Source organism: Xenopus laevis, chromosome 7L (genome assembly GCF_017654675.1).
Source record: "Xenopus laevis strain J_2021 chromosome 7L, Xenopus_laevis_v10.1, whole genome shotgun sequence".
NCBI classification, from domain to species: Eukaryota; Metazoa; Chordata; class Amphibia; order Anura; family Pipidae; genus Xenopus; species Xenopus laevis.
Window position 1 is genome coordinate 66,935,819 of NC_054383.1, and position 17,398 is coordinate 66,953,216.

Genomic DNA, 17,398 nt, shown 5'->3' on the forward strand with positions numbered 1-17,398 from the left:
GCAAGCATATGGGTGGCGTATAGGTGAGATATAGGTACCACCTGTCACAACCTCTTGCAATTTACAAAGTGGCAGAAGGAAAGAGGCACAGGAGAGTCCTGTAAGGTTCAGAGCGTCTCCATTACCCCAAGTGCAAATATTATGGGGTGCAGTGCACAAAATTCCTTTCCTTGTTGCAGTCCCCTAACTTGATCATCCTTCAGCTGTTAAAATTAAAAAAAACGCAGAGGACGGGTGGCGATTGTGAATCTATGCAGTTGTCACATTTTTTATATCTGCTACAAAAATAGCAACAATATGTTATTTAGTGTTTATTAGTCAGCCCATTATGCGCTACACAAATACATTTCAACTAAAAATACTGGCCCCATGTTTTGTTAACACAAAAAACTGGAGACAAAAACTGGGCTTTCAAAAAGGGGTCAGTGACCCCTTCAAAAAGACAAATGCTCCGTATGGCTACACATTTATTGTTACATGGGTGGTTCACCTTTAAGTTAACTTTTAGTATGTTATAGAATGGCTAATTCTAAGCAACTTTTCAATTGGCCTCTATTGTTTGTACAGTTTTTGAATCCTCTTCTGACTCTTTTCAGCATTTAAATGGCTAATGGCTATTTAATGATAAATAACCCCCTAAGGCTAAGGGGGTTATTTATCAACGTCCGAATTTATCTCAATATCGGCTGCTACAAACTCCGATCTAAGCCGCTCAGGTTTTTAACGCTTATTTATTGTTACATTTTCCCGAAAATGACCTTTGCGGGAAAGGCTCAGATTTTCACGATTTTTTGGTGAATTTTCCCAGAGTTTTTACCTAAAAGCTCCGAAAACATAGAGAAATTGCCCGAAACCCCCAACACAACCAAAAATTCCCATTGACTTTTATGCAACCTCGACAGGTTTGGGATGTCGTGTTTTTATATTCTGGCTTTTTAGCCCTCGAGGTTTAATGAATTCCAAAAAATTATAACACAAATTTTTCGGATTTCGGAGATTTTCGGGTATTCGGAGTTTGGTAAATAACCCCCGTATTGTTATTGCTAATTTTTATCACTCATATTTCTAGTCAGGCCTATCCTGTTTATATCCCAGACTATAATTCAAATGAATGCATGGTTGCAAAGGTAATTTTTATCCTAGCAACCAGATTGCTGATATGGCAAACTGGAGAGCTGCTGAATAAAAAGTTAAATAACTCAAAAAACACAAATAATAAAATAAATTAAAATATAAAAAATAAATTAAAACCAGTTGCAAATTGCCTCAGAATATTAATCTCTACATCATACTAAAAGTTAATTTAAAGGTGTACAACCCCTTTAATACCTGTGTCCACTTGGTAACTTGGGTCTTTCCCAAGATGTACGAGAGAGTCTATACCCCAGATACCAGATACAATTTAGCTGATCATTCCACCATAGATTGCTTATTATAAAGTGTATAACTAATCCTAGATGTCTTTCCATCAAGGATTCACTTAACATAGCCTCACTGAGGAACCGATTTTCACTAATGATGTATTTAATAAAACAGTCAACATAAATTAAAAATAGCCTGCAATCAAGAAAATCAACTAACTCTATGTCATGTTAGATGACATGTCTGAAACATATATAAATAATACAAAGATAATATTACCATATAGTATCCTATATACTAATATCAAAACAGAATATGAAACCTGCATAAATCAGCATATTATATGGAAATACTACAAAAAAAGCAAAAATAAATATTGAAAATTTAACAAAGTAATGTGTACTTAAAGTGATACTGACACTAAAAAACTACTTTTTAGAATATGAATGTACATTAAAAGTTACATATAGGTCATGCTGATAGTTTTTTGCTGAGAGGTTTGTTCTTGTAAGCAATTGTTAGTTGAAGTTCCTAAACCTGACTGTGTTGCCAAACTGACTGCAGAGTCGGACTGGGCCAGCGGGACACCATGAAAAAACCCGGTGGGCATCAGCCCTCATGGGCCCCGCCGGCCCAGACAGGATCTCTAGACATAGCTGGTGCTCTGACCTCCCCCTGCCCGATCTCGTAAGGCTCTGACCCCCCCTGCGCGCATTCCGACCCTGGGCCCAGCTATGCTAGATATAGCCAGCGCTCCTAGCTCCCCCCGCCCGATTGCATAAGGAAGACACAATGCGCAAAGCAGACATTTTTTTTTACATCTCTGGTGTCAGTATCTATTTAACGTATAGACACCTGAAAGCAGCAACTAATCAAAATAATATTTCACACTATGTTGTAATACTATAGTCAATCAATTTCATTGTTACTGGGCCCAAATATAACTTGTCCAACCAGCTTAATGCATATGTACTCCAGCTAATGTGCATATCAGACTTTATTGGCATATTCATTATACACCTCAGGATGGATTAACATTAACCGCCTCTTTATGGTAAACATTACCTTATCTACTATATTACAGGTATGGGACCTGTTATCCAGAATGTTTAGGACCTGGGGCTTTCCATAATTTGGATCACCATACTTTAAGCCTACTAGAATACCATTCAAATGTGAAATAAATCCAATAGGATTGTTTTGCCTCAAATAGGGATTAATTATATTTTAGGATCAAGTACATGGTACTGTTTAATTATTATTCTTACAGAGAAAAAGAAAATCCCTTTGAAATATCTGAATTATTTGTCTATGGGAGATGGCCTTTCTGTAATTCGGAACTTCTGGATAACGGGTTGCCGGATAACAGATCCTATAACTGTACACCAACCACTACTGCTGGAAAGCCTGGTCACCTTTCTTTATTGGTTGCAAACTCTAAAAGAAGACATTATGTTGGGTGTCTTAGGTCTCCACACTGGTGGTCATGGAATAATGATATATGTACCAATTCTATAAATGACGTATAATCATATTTGTAAGAAAGAATTTTACGTGTTCTTAGGTTTACATTTCTTATGAATACATAAATACAATTATTCCTAAAAAAGTCATTAGCGATTTCATTGATCTATAATCTGTAAGTAATCTGTTATTGTATCTTTTGCCTTCCTACTTCTCCCTTACTTCACTCAGCTCTGTCTCAGACACTGTTTTCATGGTGAGGTTCATGAGATGCTCCCCATCTTCTCTGAGCTATGCATTTCAGGTATGTCAGGTATGTCCCTTGCCAGCTGCTTATGTGTCATAAGCAGCTGGCAAGCCTAACTGTGCCCAGGATCCCCCCCACTAGTGACATCAGTCCACCTCGGCCTGACCACATGTCTGCCCAGCTAAATGCCATATGGTGCCTGTCCCTCCTGCTCCATTGACATGAGAGATGAGTGGGTTGTGTGCACAATGGATCAGGTCAGTTCTAGGTTGGTAGAGGGAAGGTTACGGTTGTGTGAAGATCGACCTGGGACATATCTTGTGGTTGTCGTCATAACACAGTTTAGGTACACATGGTATTCCTAGCCACTCCTTGGTGGTTTGTTATCCTTTATAGTTTGTACTCTGTAAAATGAAATAATATCAATGTTTCAGTCACATATTCAGACCTTTATCGTGATAAAGTTCTCAATATGTAACCAAAATGTTGATTTTGCACAATAAAAAGGATTTTTCATTTTTTAAGCAAGTCCTGTGAGTGCTGAGTCATTGCTGCATATATATATATATATATATATATATATATCTATATATATATATATATATATATATATATATATATATATATATATAAAGTATATATACATATATGTATATATTTATATATATATATATATATATAGATATATATATATATATATATATATCGATACATGTAAAATTTTAAAAATTTTGATAAATAAATTAAACTTTTAAAAATTCCAGTGTGCGCTGCTTTCTACTGATGGATTTCTATATATATATATATATATATATATATACTTTATATATATTTCTAGGTTATATATATATATATACAATATACAAATGCCCAGATTGTGTTACATGCAGGAGCCTTCTTACTGGCGCGGACTTCCCTCATCCTCATACAGGTAGAAGATACAATATCAAACACAGGCTAAGCTGCACGTCAACATTCGTGGTCTATATCATAACATGTCCATGTGGCCTATATTATGTAGGGAAAACCAGTACTTCCCTAAAGGAACGAATCGCGAATCACCGATCATCCATTAGCAAGGCACTGAGGGAGGGCAAGGCATTACAACCTGTGGCGAAACACTTCCTATTAAAAGGCCATCCGCTACCCTCTTTTAGATGTATGGGACTTTCAACCCCCTCTAGATCGTGGTGGTAATCGAAATCAAGCCCTTCTGAGACTCGAATCAAGATGGATTCACAAACTTGATACTGTGGCTCCTCGTGGCCTCAATGAGACACTTCCCTTAGGATGCTTCCTATAATGAAATCCACTACTAGTGCCCTGTTAGCCCAGAACTCAGACTTCTGTCTATTGTTTATTTCTGTATAGATCACTACATATGTTTCATGTATATGTTTCACTTTGCAATTATCATGACAAGTGTTTTCCATTTGGAGACATCTCAGTTACTTACCCTCATCCTCCTGGCTACCTTTCTGCTTTTAACACAAACCTTGTTTTTATCTTTTCTCTTACGCATATTGCCTTACTGTATATGCCCCCTTATCTGGAAGGTAGGTGTATCCAGAGTATGCCTAAAATGGGTAGCAGGTGTACCCAGAGATTGCCTTACTGGATAGCAGGCATAACCCAGAGTACCTCAATATTGAGGCCGTTGCAAGCTGAACATACCCGTTGGGGTGACGCAGGGGGGACTTACACCAGTGGCTTTATAAGTGAGGTGACAGGATGATGTGACACAGCGCGCGGACTACACTATACTGTTTGGCTTCCGGCTTTGTGGTTGCCTGGGTTACGCACCAGCACACCTTCGGTGTACTGGGCTCGTGTCTGACCTGGCTTCCACTGACAATCAGCCTTGGCGCAACCTATAAGTATACCACGGCCTTGACGGACACTGAAGGGGGCTTGCCTGTGACACTTTGCAGGGATGTGCCCACCGGTTCTGTCTCCCTGCCTTCCCATAGCGCCTTTCTATGTGCGTACCGCACTTGGTTACCTGGCAACAGTATACAGCGCTTGCTGTCACTGACCCTGCTCACAACTTCCGGGTTGCGTACTCACCGCTGACAGCCTGGAGGACGTGGCAGTTCCACACTACCCTACTTGCCGCCAGGGTTTACTTCTAAGATTAAGCGCAGCATGAGGCAGATCCCTCTACACGGTAAGGGGGTGAGATAGGGCATTGCGGAACTTCATTTTTCTCTTTCATTTTTCTCTTACACTATACACTCTTCTCTCTACCTCACGGTGGTTGCTAGGCACCCTAGCAACAAGTGTTTTGGCGCCATTTTGTGTATTTAAACTGGCTGTTTGTGTTTGGGCACTGTTCTCACCCTGACGAAGATTCCAATACGGAATCGAAACGTTGGTCCACCAATAAACCTGAATTATAACTAGATGACCTGTGTATCCTGATTACTTTTGGAGTGCCGTCACCTATGGGACATTTATATATATATATATATATATATATATATATATATATTAGAACGTTACTTCTAATATTCTCATATTTTCCAACAAGGGGTACTTTATTTATTATAATACACATGTTTTGGTGAGTCAAAGCATTACAATGTATATCTAATGAGCAAGGCCCTCTTTATCTCCTGTATCGGTCAGTATTTTTATTACAGTATGTGGTAATAATGATTTGTTATTTTTTATATGTGGAATTTATTTAATTTATTTTATGTTTTATACTTATATACTGGCTTAATCTGTTCTAAAATATCAGTGAAAAAGCAACCACACCCCCGGCACATTCTCAGCCTAAGCTATAGTTGGCTGTTCCATTATGCAGAACTGTGTCAGTCAATACAAAATGAATGATTAGTATTTGCCAACTCACACATTTAAACCAGGGCACACTAAGGGGCAGATTCACTAAGGGTCGAATTTCGAAGTAAAAAATACTTCGAAATTCGACCCTCGAATTGAAATCCTTCGACTTCGAATATCGAAGTCGAAGGATTTAGCGCTAAACGTTCGTTCGATCGATCGAACGATTTTTCGTTCGATCGAACGATTAAATCCTTCGAATCGAACGATTCGAAGGATTTTAATCCAACGATCGAAGGAAAATCCTTCGATCAAAAAAAGGTTAGCAAACCTATGGGGACCTTCCCCATAGGCTAACATTGACTTCGGTAGGTTTTACCTGCCGAAGTAGGGGGTCGAAAGTTTTTTTTAAAGGGAAAGTACTTCGACTATCGAATGGTCGAATAGTCGAACGATTTTTCGTTCGATTCGTTCGATTTCGTTCGTATTCGAACGAATTTAACCAATTCGTTGGTCGAAGTACCAAAAAAAAACTTCGAAATTCGAATTTTTTTCATTCGAATCCTTCACTCGAGCTTAGTGAATCGGCCCCATAATATCCTCATACTGTATGGCTTCATTAACTTAGACTTATTTTACAGACTACGTTGAGTCTATGTATCTAAATTAACAATTTATTTCCCATGAGCAATGAGAATTGTATGCATCTGGTTTAAAACCCATAAACAGGCAACAGGATTTAGGTTGCTTACTTATGCTTTTTGGCGTGCTTTTCATGAGTTAATAATGCCCATTCTTTTCAACTGCCCCTGTACCCACATCACCCTGCTAAGACATCTAATACAGATTCTCCCCGGTGTTCACCTATGTTCTCCGGTTCAGCACAGTGCCATGGGTACATGGTCAATTTAAAAGAATTGGCTCCGTTAGCTAATGGTCTGGCTTCGTCTTTGATAAAGTGCTAAGACATGAACCATGTCAGACCTTTGTCTGTACCTTTTGTTATTTTTTGTTTGTTTGGTAGAATAAAATTAAGTTTTAACTGTGCTGAATCATAGAGTCTTATTTCCAAGAGTGCAGCTAAAGCCATTTGAGATCTATTAACATATGCTTCAAATCCCCATGCATTGGAATGCTTGAAAAAGCTACCACATGGGAATGCATGAATAAACTGCCATGTGTTAGGCCCTTGGCACATGGAGCATTGACTTTGCTGTTATTAGCCTGAAATTTTTTCTGCAGGTTGAGAGAAGCTGATCTGTATTTTCTGCGGCAAACTCTAATCGCACATTTTGATAAATCTGCCCTAAATACACCTCCCATGTGCATTTAACACTGTCTTTTATTGGGCCTGGGGTGTCAATACCCACCGTTTTCACCAGGTCTGGACAGAGATTCAAAATAAGCTCTGGCATTTCATGTACACAGAAGCCCAAACAGCCTCCCACCAGCCCACTAAATAGTTCTGCCCCTCAGAACCAACAGATTGCTAGTCTGCTAGTTATTATGTGCTTGTGGCGCCATAACCCACTGCCACTATATGACACACTACGGGTGTCAGTGCCAACTGTACCTATATCCAGTGCCTTTTGTTGAATAATGTGCTAGATGTGTTAACTGAGCTCACATTATTAAAGGAACAGTAACATCAAAAAATGGAAGTTTTTTAAAGGAATGACAAAATAATATACTGTTGCCATGCACTGGTAAAACTGATGTGTTTGCTTCAGAAATTGTACTATAGTTTATATAAACAAGCTGCTGTGTAGCCATGGGGGCAGCCATTCAAAGCCCAAAAAGGAGAAACGGCACAGGATACACAGCAGATAACAGATAAGCTCTGTAGTACACAATGGGATTCTTCAGAACTTATCTGTTATCTACTGTGTATCCCATGGCTACACAGCAGCTTGTTTATATAAACTATAGTAGCGTTTCTGAAGCAAACACACTAGTTTTACCAATGCAGGACAACGGTACATTATATTGTCATTCCTTTAAAACACTTTAATTTTTTGGTGTTACTGTTCCTTTAAGTTCTGGGGGTGCCATGCCATTACCCATTAACTTCACAGTACTGGGTCTTATTCAAATCCTACACTTCAACTGCTTCCAGGGTTTACCCTGCAGCCCCAAGCTAGTGTTGAAATATACCTCTCAATACTCATAGGTGGTCAAAGGTAAATAGTGTTTTTTTTAAGAATAATGGGAGATGATGTTAAATAGTGAAACTGAAGCTGCTCCATGTTTGTTCCTTGCGAGGCAGATAATTTGATTCTCAGTGTACAACGTCCGGCCTTCACACTTTGTTGTCAGTGTTTTCAAAGCACCAATCTATTATACAGAGGGGATTTACTCTTTCATATGATTCTACTTTTAAATTATTTTTAAATTGGATGAATTTGCAGTAGGGCTTCTATAAATGTTTATTCTGTAAGCCATGTTTGTTAAATTATTCTAAGACCCCTATTTGTTATACAGTAAATTGTAAATAACTGTGTAACTTGCTGGCTCTATACAGATAAATGATTATGATAATTGTAAAATCAAGAGACATGCTGCAGAATGCATTGATTCCTAGCAAAGATATCAACACTAATTTTTAATCAGCTATGCAGCATGTGGATTTCAACTGTGCCTGATTGTAAAGGGATAAATCCAATGCCCTATCCCGTATAATAGTGAATCAACGCATAATAAGTTTGCCAAGTGATAAATAAATGAATTCTGATACGTCACATTAAAGAGAACTGAATAAATATAAAGATGGATATGAATCTAAGGATTGTTAAAACAATTATAGAAAATGCTACTTTTTGTGTTTTGGATTTCTCAAGACAATTCCTTTTCAAATATCTAATATTTTAATTTTGATGAAGCAAAATAATTTACATGGAATTATTCCAGCAAATAAAAGGGTATTAGATTGTGTATGCACATGGATAGCAGAGTAGCTGAAGGATTGTATGTATCAAGCACTGATTTCCTAATCACATTAAAATCATAAATGCCAAACCAAAGGTTTCAATAATTGAGTCACTATACTGTATATATAAAACAGCATTTATAGTAATAGCTCTGTTTCTGTTATTTAGAATAACGGACTCTACTCTTGCAGAGGGTAGTGAACTGATCGCCAGTCTTGTTCTCTACAATCTTTTTCTCTACAGAAGGTAGTATATGATACTTGATATTTAAAACCAATGTCGGACGGGGGGGGGGGTGTGTCTGGACCCACTGGGCCAGCAGCATTGGGGCCCACACCCCCAGGGCCAGACATTACTTCTCAGCACCCAGAGGCCGAATCCTCCATGCCGTGCCGTCTCCCTAGGATCGAGCACAAGATCATCCTTTGATCTATACAGGGGACAAACTTCAGGTGCTGCTGGGTGGCATATCGTCCCTTAATTTTTGTCGTCTTAGGCCCGGACCTTTGTGGCCTAGCCGCAAATCCAGGCCTGAGTGTTGGAAAAATATTATTGATACTCTTATTTAACCAATGGATTAAATGAGCAAATGTTAAAAGGAGTCAGCTACTACACCACTTTAATGCAGACCTAGAAATGCCTCTAGAACATGCATCAGCAGATCAGATATTTTAAAAATCACATGATGGTCATTTGGTTCATTGTTTACTTTCTCACTCATACTACCTGTCGTTTGTTAGCTACTAAGCTTTCAATGGACAATATAAATCTAAGTTCATCATCGGTTAACTGAAAAATACTTGCATTGAACATACTTTTTGCCTACTGTTTAAAAAATAATTATTTCTGGTTGTTATTTCTTGCACAAATCAGTGCAGTACAGTGACATTGAAATTACTTTTATTCCCAAGCTAAGAAATTGTATCATACCCATGTAATGAACTCCTCCTTATCTGTTATCCTGACACACAAGTAACAACTGAGGGAAAGGGTCCTTTATACAAAGTTTAACATGTCTGTTTCAACTAACTCCAGAATACATTTGTCTGTGCGTTATGATAAAAACATTTTGTTTGATTAAAATATATGTATGTATATATATATATATATATATATATATATATATATATATATATATATATATATTGAACATGTTATATTTATCTTATGTTAAACAACTTGTACAGTTATGTCCATAAATTTTTGGACAGAGACAACTTTTTTCTAATTTTAGTTCTGTATATTACCACAATGAATTTTAAATGAAACAACTCAGATGCAGTTGAACTGCAGACTCTCAGCTTTAATTCAGTGGGTTGAACAAAAAGATTGCAAAAAAATGTGAGAAACGAAAGCTTTTTTTTTTTTTAACACAATCACTTGATTTCAGGGGCTAAAAAGAAATTGGACAATTGACTCAAAGGCTCATGGGCAGGTGTGGACAATTCCTACATTATGTCATTATCAATGAAGCAGATAAAAGTCCTGGCGTTGATTTGGGGGGGGCTGCTTTTATGTAGAAGATTTTGCTGTGAACAGACAACATGCGCTCAAAGGTGCTCTCCATGCGTGTGAAACAAGCCATACTTAAGCTGCAAAAACAGAAAAAAATCATCCGAGGAATTACTACAATATTAGGAATGGCAAAATCTACAGTTTGGTACATCCTGGGGAAAAAAGAATGCAATGGTGAATGTAGCAATGCAAAAAGACCTGGACGCCAACGGAAGACAACAGTGGTGGATGATCGCAGAATCATGGTGAAGAGAAACCCCTTCACAACAGCCAAACAAGTGAACAACACTCTCCAGGAGGTAGGTGTATCGATATTCAAGTCTACCACAAAGAGAAGACTGCATGAAAGTAAATACATAGGGTGTACTGCAAGGTGCAAGCCACTCATAAGCATCAAGAATAGAAAGCTAGATTGGACTTTGCTAAAAAAAAAACCATCTACAAAAGACAGCACAGTTCTGGAAAAATATTCTTTGGACAGATGAAACCAAGATCAACTTCTACCAGAATGATGGCAAGAAAAAAGTATGGAGAAGGCGTGGAACAGCTCATGATCCAAAGCATACTGCATCATCTGTAAAACATGGCGGAGGCATTGTGATGGCTTGGGCGTGCATGGCTGCCAGTGGCATTGGGACACTAGTGTTTATCCATGATGTGACAAAGGACAGAAGCACCCAAATTAATTTGGAGGTGTTCAGAGACATACTGGGGGTCATTTATCAACAATGGGAAAACTTGCCCATGGACAGTAACACATGGCAACCAATCAAATTGCTTAATTCGTTGTTCTACTCACAGATGGCTTTAAAAACCTCCTCACTGATTGGTTGCTAAAGGTAACTGCCCATGGGCAAATTTGCCCAGTATTGATAAATGAGCCCCATTGTCTGCTCAATTCCATCTAAATGCAGTCAAATTGAATTTCACAATACAGATGGACAATGACCCAAAACATTCAGCCAAAGCAAACCATGAGTTTATTAAAGAAAAGAAGTGGGATATTCTTGAATGGCCAAGTCAGTCACCTTATCTGAACCCAATTGAGCATGCATTTCACTTGTTGAAGACTAAAATTTGAACAGAAAGGCCCATAAACAGAAAAGGCCTCGCAGAGCATGAAAAAGGAGGAAACCCAGAATCTGGTGAAGTCCATGAGTTCAAGACTTCAGGCTGTCATTGCCAGCAAAGGGGTTTCAACCAAGTACTAGAAAAGAACATTTTATTTTCAGTTTTTTAATTTGTCTAATTACTTTTGAGCCCATGAAATAAAGTGATTGTGTTAAAAAAGGCTTTAATTCCTCACATTTTTATGCAATCTTTTTGTTCAACCCACTGAATAAAAGCTGAAAGTCTGCAGTTCAACTGCATCTGAGTTGTTTCTTTTAAAATTCATTGTGGTAATGTACAGAACCAAAATTAGAAAAAAGTTGTCTCCGTCCAATGATTTATGCATACCTCCCAACATTTTGGAAATAAAAAGTGACAATTTTTTGACCACGTCCATTTTTGTGGCCACACTCCCTAATTGCTTTGTTTATTTTACAAAATTTGGCAGGTTATGAAAGTCTAAACATATTTCTGTGTTTCCAGTTATTACAGTTTTGCTAATGAAAGTGAATTGCCCTTTAAGCTGTGAATCTAACTTCTCTCACTTTCCAAGTCTTTGGAGAAGATTAAGATGCAGTCTAGGCACACAACCACTGATTTCCCCAAGTGCGGAAGATGTCGTTCACAAGCTCCTGAAATACATACTCCGAATACATTACTAGATACTTGTAATGCCCATCCCGAGTGTTGAAGGCTGTCTTCCATTAGTCCCCTTCACAAATACGGATAAATTATATGACCCTCGAAGATCTAGCTTGGTGAAGATTTTAGCCCCTCTCAACTGGTCGAAAAGTTCCTTGATTAGGGGCAAGGGGTACTGGTTTTTAACCATAATTTTATTAAGACCATGGTAGTCTATGCATGAACGTAATCCTCCATCCTTCTTTACCACAAAGAAGCCGACTCTGGCTGGAGTGGTAGAGCGGCGTATGAATCCCCGCTGAAGATTTTCTTGAATATAGTCTTTGATGGCCAACAGGAGATAAAGGATACGTACAGCACCTGGATGGCATGGTACCAGGAAGAAGATGTATGGGGCAGTTGCTATGGGGCAGTTGTAGGAATGATGAGGGGGAATGAATTCTGCAGATTTTTTGCATAAAACATCAGCGAAATCCCCGTAGACTGCCAGCAGAGATCGAACATCAGTAGAAGAAACAGACACCCGGTGGCTGGGAGTGACAGGCAGGCAATGGTTTTGACAGAAGTAACTCCAATGGGAGATATGACTAGAGGACCAGTCAATGGAGCGGTTGTGCAGACTAAGCTAGGGTAACACCAACACCACAGGTGTGGAAGGACAGGTGATAATCAGGAACGACAGTCTTTCTTTATTAGGTGTGACAACCTGTAAAGTAATTCACCCGTCGTCATGGAGATTATTTCAGACGTTAATGGTCTGTCATCAATTGCCAGAACCCACAGGGGAGTAGACAAGTGGTACAGAGGAACACCGATGTGGTTGGCAAAAGCAGCATCCATAAAATTCCCTGCAGCCCCAGAATCAAGGAAGGCAGAAACGTTTATTTCCTTAGTGGCCAGACGAATCTGCAGGGGCAGAAGAAATCAGTGAGAGTTCTCTTGGAGTACAGGTGCAACGCCCCCCACATGTGACACCCCAGTTTTAACTTGGCGAGGGGAACCTCCAGGCTTCAAGGGGCAGGTTTCAGTTAGTTTCTGCCATTAAAGTTCTAAAGTCAATTGCATACTCACAGTGCGATTCTCCAGTTGGATTTGCAGGAGCCAGGAAAAGGTACAAGCGACTCGCCCAGGAGCTTCTAACACGGCTTGGAACGAATGGAGGAAAGCCTTGACATCATTGATCAGAGGGGATTTCTTTTCCCACAGGGGGTTGCCCACTCAAGTGGTTAGCTTTCCAGCCTAGTCATTACGTACCCCACCTTCGCCCCCCAACCCTTGTATATTGCGAGGGTTGAAATGCAAACTGTATCAGGCACTGGTGAACGAAACCTCTGCAGGCAAGAGGATCCCCACTGTATTGAGGCAGTGGAGGAATGTGGGGCTCCCCCACAGAGAGACCATAGGTGGAGGTACCACGGGGGGACTAGGGGGCCCAGAAGGCATCTGAGAAAAGAGAGTATTGAGTACTTGCCCAATGAGGACCTGCTGTGCTTCATAAGCTTCCATGCGGGATGCCAATTACCACAGAGCTCTTCCCACGTCAGGTGTAGCTTCCTCGGTGGGGTCCATGGCCGACTATAATGTCAGGGGGCCTATCGGCTCCCAGGGGGGAAGTCTGGACCAAGGAGGAAGCTTTAGGCCAAAGTCCAAGTTCACGGTAACATACAAGGTTTCAGGAACAAACGTAGTCAAATCCAGGCAGGAGTTCAGAAGGCATGCAGATAATTAGCAAAGTCAAGGTACAGGCAAGGTCAAAAGTCCAGGAATGCAATAAACATACATTTAGGAACACCCAGGAATGCTTGAAACAAATCCTATAGTCGTGCATTGAACCGGCGTCCTGGGTGTCCTGTTATTTTGAATTTGGCGCCAAAATGTGGCTCCATTCCAAGCATTTGCACGCTGCCCTGCCCTGCCATCTTGGATTATCCGCGAACGGGCGCAGTGGAAAGTGGAACCCTGGAGCTACTACCACCTCTGCAGGTGTTAGTTTCAGGGTTTCCAGACAGTAGCACATGCAATAGAACTGCAGAGAAATCATTGGTGTGAGCACTAGATGTGCTGAAATCTGAGCATAAATTTTCAGCACAGCTATGTCCAATTCACATCAAAGTGGAATTCAACTGCAAAGAATTATGATGCAACAACACCCACAATTGCATCAGGCACATCTCCCCACATGATCACAATCACACTGGAATTATGGAGGAAACACTGTGTTGTGGGTAAAAACCATGGCACCACATCAGTGTTCATACATGAGCCCTTTATTCATATTATCCATACTTTAAATGTATCTTTAAATTTTTTTTTGTTTATTAACACAAAAGTTTTTTCACTGGAAAATTAAATTGTATGTTCTATTGACCAAATGTTTTAGAGCTTAGGTTTCCACACCTTTTGGCAGTGGCGGAACTACCGGGGGAGCAGGGGGTGCACCAGTTTCTCGCGCGCCCCCCGGCAGCTGCGCGTCACGCACCAGGGCCCGCCCCCCTCTAGTTACGTTCCTGCCTTTTGGGTTCAAAGTCCCTTTGCCAAAGACCCATTTGTCTCAAGTAATGGCTAAAAATATAATCGCCCTGCTATAGTTCTTGTAATGTCACACTAAATTGCAGCCTAATTCATTTTGAGGATAGAAGGTGAGAATCACATTTTAGAAAGCTCAGTCTAGCAAGAAAATCCCTATTTGCTTTGGCATACTTTGGCAGAAGACAGTAATTAACAGTGCTATGAGAATGAGACAGTAACTGTTAAAATATTTCCTTCCATCTTAACACTTTAGTTTGGGGTAGTGTTGTGCAAGGTTAAACTGGGTGGAACACAAATCCCTGCTTGATTCCTTGCCTTCTATTTACTATAAATACAGATTAGCAGAAATGAATGCACTTTTTATACTGTCCACACCCCATTCTTCTCCTAGGACACCTGCTCTGTACATAAAAAAAGGGAATACAGAGTGATGCCATCGGTAGAAACACAGGTGAAATATGAGAAATGAAAGCTTTAATAGAACAAAACTAATAACGACATTTAATTAAAACACCGTGAGGGAAAAAAACGACAACAGAAGTTTCAGACGAAGGCAACTCCCAACCTATTTGCAATTCTCGAAATAATACATAAAAGGTGGGGCATGAGCCCACAGGGAAGTTCCTGTCATTAACTGTATAATACATTTGTAACAAAGATTAGCTGTTTTAAACAGAACAATATGATATCTAATCAGCAACCCAGAATTATAAAGGAATATATCTATAATCAAGAAGATTTCATCAATATACCTTCATGGAAATATTCCACCCCAAACTAATAGGGTAAAATGAAAAATAGAGAACATATATTGAAATAAAAATAAAAATAGAAATACATTTATTGCAGTAGTGGAGTTTATAATCTAAATTCATGTTCACACATAGCAGAGTACATTTTTTACGTTTTTTGCCAGGAGTCAATTAACCTGCCTCAGCGTTTTTGAAGTGTGGGAGAAAGCCCACACAGACACGTGAAGAACATACAAACGCCGAGCAGATAGTTCGCTGACAGGGAATAAACTCAGGTTTCCAACTCAGCAAGGTTGCAATGTTATACAATGTGTTTACTTAAATGGGTCCAACTGGTAGACTAGGGATGATGGCACACAGTGAGATTTGTTGCCTGCTGTTAAATCTGCACTACCATTGGTGGCAAATGTCCTGAAAATGACTTGCCATAGTATAACATTAAAATCACTGCTAGTGAGCCCTTGTGCGATTTGTGGTTATCTAGCTTAATCTCTGCAATCTTGATGTTATACTATAGGAAGCTACTTTCAGAAGTGCGGGAGATTAAAATGACCTAGACACTCCTTATCCAAAAAAACACTGACAGAGTCATTTGACAAAAGAGGGTTGGATGACTCTTTTGGAAAATGGGAAAATATGTGGTCCCATTGACCTTTTTGAGTCAGGAAGGTTTTTCCGCCAATGCCAGAAGCATCAGGTGTTTTTCACTTCCTCTGAATCAACTAACAAGATTTACTTGATGGACGTGTCTTTTTTTCAGATTCACCTACTTTGTAATCCAAAAATTCAGCAAACACAGCATAGGAAAAAAATACATAACTCAATGGGTCATCCCCTTTGATCAGTTAATTATTAAACATACACGTTGAAAATATTTTTATGTACATATATATATACAGTATACAATGTCTAAGCAATCTTTCCTGACAGATCATGTATTTTCTTTCCTGAGCATATTAAACTTAGCACTTTTGGGTCATCCTAGAGATGGGTCTATCCACTTCCTACCTCCTCACCACCTGCTAACTAATTACACAGTATACTATTAACAAAGAGAGTGTTCCTGTATTCTTTCTGATCCTTGACGCTCCCCTTTAATTGCAAAGTCTGGCTAATCTTTGGAACATGGTTTACCTTTCATTTCTTCTGATGTGCCCTCTTCTGATTTGGGCTTTGTCATACTCCACTAAAATTTTGTAGACTTAAGAGAACAAAGTTAAAGCCCCTTCAACAAAGCCACCTGACAAAAGAAGATGCAGCCAAGCAGACTTGCAGTCTGTAGTCATATATGTCTTAGATCCTTAGTTTAGAAAGGCTTACACATTCCCATATGCTAGCACTCTTACAGTTGCTAGACAGCTGCCTACATATAAGAGGTTTATTAAAGCGTGAATGCCAAAAACTCAAAAAATATTTCAAGATTTATTAAACTCAGAGGATGGAAAAAGTCAGAATCCGAAAATTCGACATCTTAGACCTGCCGAGGTTATATATAAGTCAATGGGAAAGGTCCCTATCCTATTTAGAAGTTTCTGTGGCCTGCGTTGGAATTAGGCCAAAAATTTTACTATTTTGGACAAAAATTTTGACTTTTTTGGGAAAAACCCCTTGTCTCCTTGTTTCTTTAACACTAGCATTTAATCTTTAACTGTACTGTGTATTTATTATTGTTTTGACCACTGTCAATTTATTGTTTTGCAATACAAGAAGTGCATAACTAGTGCCATATAAATAAACATATACATACATATTAGTAACCAGATTGTACTGTATTAAGACCACTGCAAACATGAAATACCAAGTTGGCAGAGTTGAGAAATCAAGAATCCTATTCACAGGTTTGCTAGTGCTGAAACATGACGCAGTATATTTGCCCTTGCAGGCAATGTACTCATTGGGGCAGCAGCATGTCTCTGCATTCAGAAACGGACTGCCAAACCTGCAACACTTTTGCAAATAGGAAAGTCTTGGAGGTTGTAAATGACCTCTCATATCTGTCACATATCTCTTCACATCTCCAGTCGTCCAGGCTAATTGCTGACTGGAACAATGGGCCGACCGGT

General features: G+C 39.3%; 1 protein-coding gene across 3 annotated transcripts in view; it reads right to left on the minus strand.

The window, feature by feature from the left end:
* casz1.L (castor zinc finger 1 L homeolog) overlaps nt 1-17,398 on the minus strand; it is a 253,395-nt gene that overhangs the window by 195,419 nt on the left and 40,578 nt on the right. The gene's annotated exons all lie outside the window — the stretch shown is intronic.